The sequence below is a fragment of the Crotalus tigris genome, unplaced genomic scaffold, assembly GCF_016545835.1.
Source record: "Crotalus tigris isolate CLP2741 ecotype Arizona unplaced genomic scaffold, ASM1654583v1 scf7180000024366.3429058, whole genome shotgun sequence".
NCBI classification, from domain to species: domain Eukaryota; kingdom Metazoa; phylum Chordata; class Lepidosauria; order Squamata; family Viperidae; genus Crotalus; species Crotalus tigris.
In genome coordinates, this window is record NW_024100535.1 from 1,649,022 (window position 1) to 1,655,021 (window position 6,000).

Below are 6,000 nucleotides of genomic sequence, written 5' to 3' on the forward strand. Positions count from 1 at the left end.
CAACTACACCATTCAGTTATAGTATAGCTGCTTTGTTTTTCCCTTGACTTGACAGCAACATCACAAACTCCTTAAGGTGTTTGGGTGGGTGTTTAACCCTTTGCGACCTCCTCGGACCTTGGGAACACCCTTGGCTTCCCTGTGCAATTACTGGGGCTGAGTTGCCCCCTCTTTGCTGCCCTGGTGGTCCCTGTGACCTGAGTTCTGTTGCCTGGTCTGCTTGCTTGCCCACCGGGCTTGGCATACAGGACTTTGCTCCTTCCCGTACCCAGCTGATCTGCCTGAGTGTAAGCTGTCTGGACCCTCTGAGTCCCACCCAGTATTTCGTGGACTTGTGGTATTCTCCAGGTCCACAATAGACCTATCTTGGGAACACAGTCCCTCACTCCCAAGCCCAGTAGAAGGGTTGTTCGGGGTAGCTGTGGTGCCCCAATACCCTACTGCCCCCCATTCTGTGCCGGAGGTACCAGAATCAGGATTCGCCTCTCTGACTACCCCCTTTTCCATTTATTTCCTTCTGGGAGCAATTGCAGAATTGGGCCAGTTTCCTTGGGTGGATGCCAGTTCTCTTGTAGACTTTGAATTGTTTGGATACCCCTGGTTATTCTCCCTGTTTGGAGTGCTGTGGTATGTTTGTGAATAGTGTGGGTACCCCCTGTGTGACTCCCTGGCTGGAGTAAGTAATGGTGTGTGTATTGTTCCTTGTCCCCTGAATTCCTGTTGGGCACACTTGCGGAACCTTGGGATGGGCCTTCCCCTGCCTCTTCATCTGCCCTTGACTGCTTACAGCGACCTTCCCTCTGCACACTATGACCCTCCTCCCCCCCAGAGAAAAACCAAGAGTGGAAGAGGAAGAGTACAGTCTTGTACGCAGCTGATCAATGTGCCGCTGGAGAATGCGGCCATTGTCCAAGGACACCTCGTAGGACAAAGGACCAGTGACCTTGCAAACCACAGCTGGAATCCAAAGATGACCAGGCCCATAGTTCCGGGTCCAAACCGGAGTGCCCACTTGCAAACACCTTGGTGCCTGTGGCTGTGAAACCAGAGGTGCCACCCTATCAGGGTGCAATATGCCAAGCTTAGTGATTAGTCTGCGACCCCAGCGGAGTTCAGCTGGGCTCTTCCCAGTGGATGTACAAGGTGTGCTGCAGTGTGCAAGAAGAAAGTCTGCTAACCTGTGATGCTAGTCACCGTAAATCTGTTTCTTGAGGGCATCCTTGGTGATGCGCACCATTCGTTCAGCTATACCGTTGGTGGAAGGGTGGAAAGGAGCCCAAGTTGCATGACGGATCAAGTTGGCCTGAAAGAAAGCCTAGAACTCAGAAGAAGAGAATTGAGGACTGTTATCTGAAACCAGAACATCTGGAAGGCCATGTGCTGCAAAATTCCTCTCAACATCTGGATGGTCCTGGCAGTAGTAGTGGAGGAAACAGGAACAACCTCTAGCCACTTTGAATGGCTATCAACAAGGACCAAGAAGAATTGCCCCTGAAAGGGCCCAGCGTAATCTATATGCACTCTGGACCAAGGTGATTGTGTTCCCTCCCACCTATACACAGGGGCCTGAGGCATTTCTGGCCGTGAGTGCTGGCACAAGTGACACCCGTGCACCTGGGCCTCTATAGCCTTGTCTAACCCAGGCCACCACAGATGGCTGCGTGCAAGCACTTTCATCCTGACAATGCCAGGATGACCCTCATGGAGAGAGACCAAGATTCTCTGTCTCAATGAGGCAGGAATAATTACCCTGCTGCCCCACAACAGGCAACCTTAAAGGTGGATCTCATGCTTCTTGAGCCAGAAGCTTTGGAACTCAGTACCTGGACTTCTGTCAGGCCACCCAGACAAAACCCATGAAAGCACACGTGTAAGTGTGGGATCTGTGGCTGTTTCTGCAGCCACATCCCTGGCATTGAGGGGAGATTCAGGCAACTCCTGAATGGAGAGAATATTGATGGCAGGAGCAGGGTCTGCTTCTACCAGCTTCAGGGGTAGTCTGCTTAGGCCATCAGCGTGGCCCATTTCCTTACCAGGTTTGTAAATTAATGAATAATCATATGCTGACAAAAAAATAGACCACCTCAGCATTCTAGGGGAAATAATATGAGGGGTTTGTTTGTTGGTTGTAAACAACCCCAGCAGAGGCTTATGGTCTATGAAGACCGTGAAATGTCGCCCATATAAAAAATCATGGAATATCTTGATTCCTGCTACTATAGCCAATGCTTCCCTGTCTATTTGAGCGTAATTACGCTCAGCAGAAGATAGAGTCCTGGAGTAATATGCTACAGGAACCTGAGTTCCATCAGCCCTTAAGTGGCTAAGTATAGCTCCCACCCCATAAGGAGATGCATCACAGGCAATGCAGACAGGTAATTTTTCATTGAAATGTGCAAGCACATCATTGGATGTTAGCAAGGCCTTGACCTCATTGAAGCTCTTTTCGTGGGCTTTGGTCCACTGCCAAACTGCCTGCTTGTCTTAAAGCCTATGTAGTGGTTCTGCTACAGCAGCTTTGTGAGGTAGGAAAGCATTGTAAAAATTCAAGAGACCTAGGAAAGCCTGCAGTTCACTTTTAGACTTAGGGCTAGGAGCCTGCTGTATAGCCTTCAATTTAGATTCAGCAGGGTGAATACCTTGGGCATCTATTCTGAATCCCAAGAAATCTGTAGAAGTGACTCCTATCTTACACTTGTCTTTTTTTAGTTTTAGGCCTGCTCTTCGGAAACGAAGCAAAACAGCCCTTAATCTCTCTGCTAAATTCTGAGTAGATTCTCCAGCAATAAGGACATCATCAAAATAGGGGCAAACTCCAGGGATACCCCTAAGTGTACTCTCCATGACACTTTGGAATATGCCAGGGGCTACATTTACCCCAAATTGCAGTCTCTTGACTTTGAATACACCTCTATGTGTTACAATGGTCTGTGCTTCAGCAGCTGCTTCATCAACAGGTAACTGTTGATATGCCTGTGCCAGATCGAGCTTTGCAAAAACTCACCCCCCTTTGAGGGAGGCCAAAATATGGCTGACTACTGGTACAGGGTACGTGTGCTGCTGCAGTGCCTTATTTAGTGTGCACTTGTAGTCTGCACATATGCGTATGTCCCCATTAGCCTTGAGAGGTGTGACTATGGGGGTTTCCCATGGACTTGAATCTATAGGCTCTAACATACCTTGCTGGATCAATTTATCCAGCTCAGCATCAATTTTACCTTTTAGTGCAAAAGGTACTCTCCTAGTTTTAACCCTAATGGGTGTGATGGTAGGGTCAAGCCTCAATGAAACTGGAGGCCCCTTGTAGGACCCAAGCTGTGGACTAAACACATCTGCAAACTCCTCACAGACTTCTGCTAGGCCCAACGTTTGCAAATATTGCAGCCCAGTAACCTGGATTCCCAAGGCCTCAAACCAATCGAGTCCTATAAGACTTGTTCGTTCACTCCCAACAACCAACACATCCAATGGACCTTCAAAATCCTCATGCTGCACTGTAAGGGTGACCTCCCCCTTTACACACACCTTGGAATTTTGAAAGTCTGTTAAGATTATGTTGGATGGCCTAAATTTGGCCTGGAACCCACTACTGTTGCAAATCTTCCTAAATGTATGAATGGAAATGATTGAAAGAGCGGACCCAGTGTCCAGCTCCATGACCAAAGGGACCTCTTGCAACCTCACCTTAAGTGACAGCTTCTTTTTAAGTGGTTTCTGTGTGCCTGTTCTGCAAATACTTCTGCGCGATGCGCAGAAACCCACCCTGTTTTGGCTGGGGACCCTGGTACCTTTCAGTTGCCTGCCACACGCTCTGCAGATGGCGGAACGGAACCTGCAGTCGGCTCTCTTATGGCGACCTCCACACCCGAAGCATTTGGACGCAGCTGGAGCTTTTTCTTTGCTTTCCTTCTGTTTTCTTTCCATGGACTGGTAAAGACAATCCACCTCTTCTTCAGAATCTTCCTCCGAGCCTTCTTGGATTCCCTCATGGTGCATGGAGACTGCTTCTGGGCTGTTCCTGATGGGCCGCATATTTCTTGACTGCCCCACCTGCTGCCTCCTCAGCCGTTACCTCTCTCAAAGCATCTTGGAATGAAATATCTTCTTTTGCAAAGAGCCTCTGTTGTAAGTCTCTGTTCCTTAAACCGCATACAAAACGGTCTCTCAGCCTCTCTTCCAAATCTTTAAATTCACAGGGTTTGGCTGCTCTTCTCAAGGCTGCAATGAATTCCTTGGCTGATTCACCTGCCCTCTGGTCCCTCTGTTCAAACGTGTGTCTCCACACAATAACAGACATCTTGGGCTGGAAATGTTCTTTTAATAGCTTCTTTAAGTCTGTGTACGTTACAGACTCTAGAGGAGCAGGGGCTGCCAAATTTTCCACAATTTCAAATGCGTCCTCACCACAGACATACAACAGAGTTGCAGCCTTCAGGCCATCTTCTCTAACTTGGTTCACCCTAAAGTAATTTTCTACTCTAGCAGCATAGGACTCCTATCTCTCTGGGTGAGCAACATCAAATTTGGACAAATGCCCTATCTTCGCCATCCTTGCTTCTATGTCTAGAAAGGAGTCTATCAGCCGAGCTTACCTCCAGCGACGCTGTACTGGCAGGCCAGACGCTGAATTTAATGCCCTCTTCCCTTCCTCAAGAACTCCTTGGATAAGTCTTACAGCTTTTCTTCTTTAAGCTTGCAAGCCATCCCATCCTCGTCGCCAGTGTTAAGTCCTCGAGTTAATGGCGAAAGAAGACCATGCATTCTGTAGCCAACAATTCTTTATTCTTCTTCTGCTCACTCCAACAACTCAGAGGCTCGCAGGCCTCTCTCTAATATATAGGGATTACCAGGCAAAAAGGTTACAATGAGAAAATGGCGCGCTTTCGCGCCTTGCGCATGCACACAGGTTGGCGCTGCTTAGTCTGATCCCGGGCAGCTTGCAACAGCCCGGGACCATAGCAACGTCCTGAGCCTGCAAAAGTTCCCCCTTTATTTTGCTTGTGGGAAGCTTGCAGAGAGGAATCAGTGGGGAAGCCAGCTAGAAGTTGCAAGTCCAAGGCTGGCTGCCAAGTGGGCGAGAAGCCAGGGAGTCATGGGAGGGCAAATCAGGAATTGTGTGGGTCGGGAAATATACATGGGCAGGTAGCATAAGTCAGGAAGAATGCCTAGGATTCCACAAGAGGTGCTATGAGGGTCAGGTAAGATGGGTCAGGTAGGGTCCCTGGTGGGCAGCACAGGTCAGGAAGAGTGTATGGAAGTCACGGCTGTGTAAGAGCTACCACACAGGTCAAATAATGTGCATGGGGGGGGGCAGTGCAGGTAAGAAAAATGCATGGGGTTTCCAGTGTCGCAGAATATTGAAAATGAAAATCATGTGACTGCAGCAATAGCACAGCAGCAGCTGGTAGCATTGAAGCAGCCACAACTTTTCTGAATTTCATTCCCATGGATTTTGTACACATTCTTAAGAGGTAGCCTATTTGAGACCCCTTGGATCAAAAATTGCCATATGATGCACTGTTTCACTTAGTTAAAGATCATGACAATGAGAGTTTTAGTATTATATAGCTAGTTCTGGCAATGTGCCTGGTTTATAAATATGTTTAACCTAGAAATAAGTTCCACCAACTTTATAGGCTCCATCTAAAATAACTGTTTAGATGCTGTAGGGTAGGGTTTTGGTTTTTTTTTAATTCCTCTGACTCTCTAAGCTGGATTTTTTATAGGAATAAACTGGATCCTTTAAATGTCACAGAGGGGCATTGAAGCAAATTTAAACCAACACAGATCCAGGTCTTTTTAATCCAGTTCAGTTTTGTGTGTTTGTTTTTCTGTTTAAAACATATATCTTATAACCAACTCCCAATCACAAGTAACCATGTAGATGAATCAGGTTTCATTCACACACTGCATTAAGTTATATAGTTTAGTTTAGTTTGGTATGATGTGGTGTTTTGTAATATAACTTTGCATTTGTTCCAAACTGCTTTTCCTTGTTTA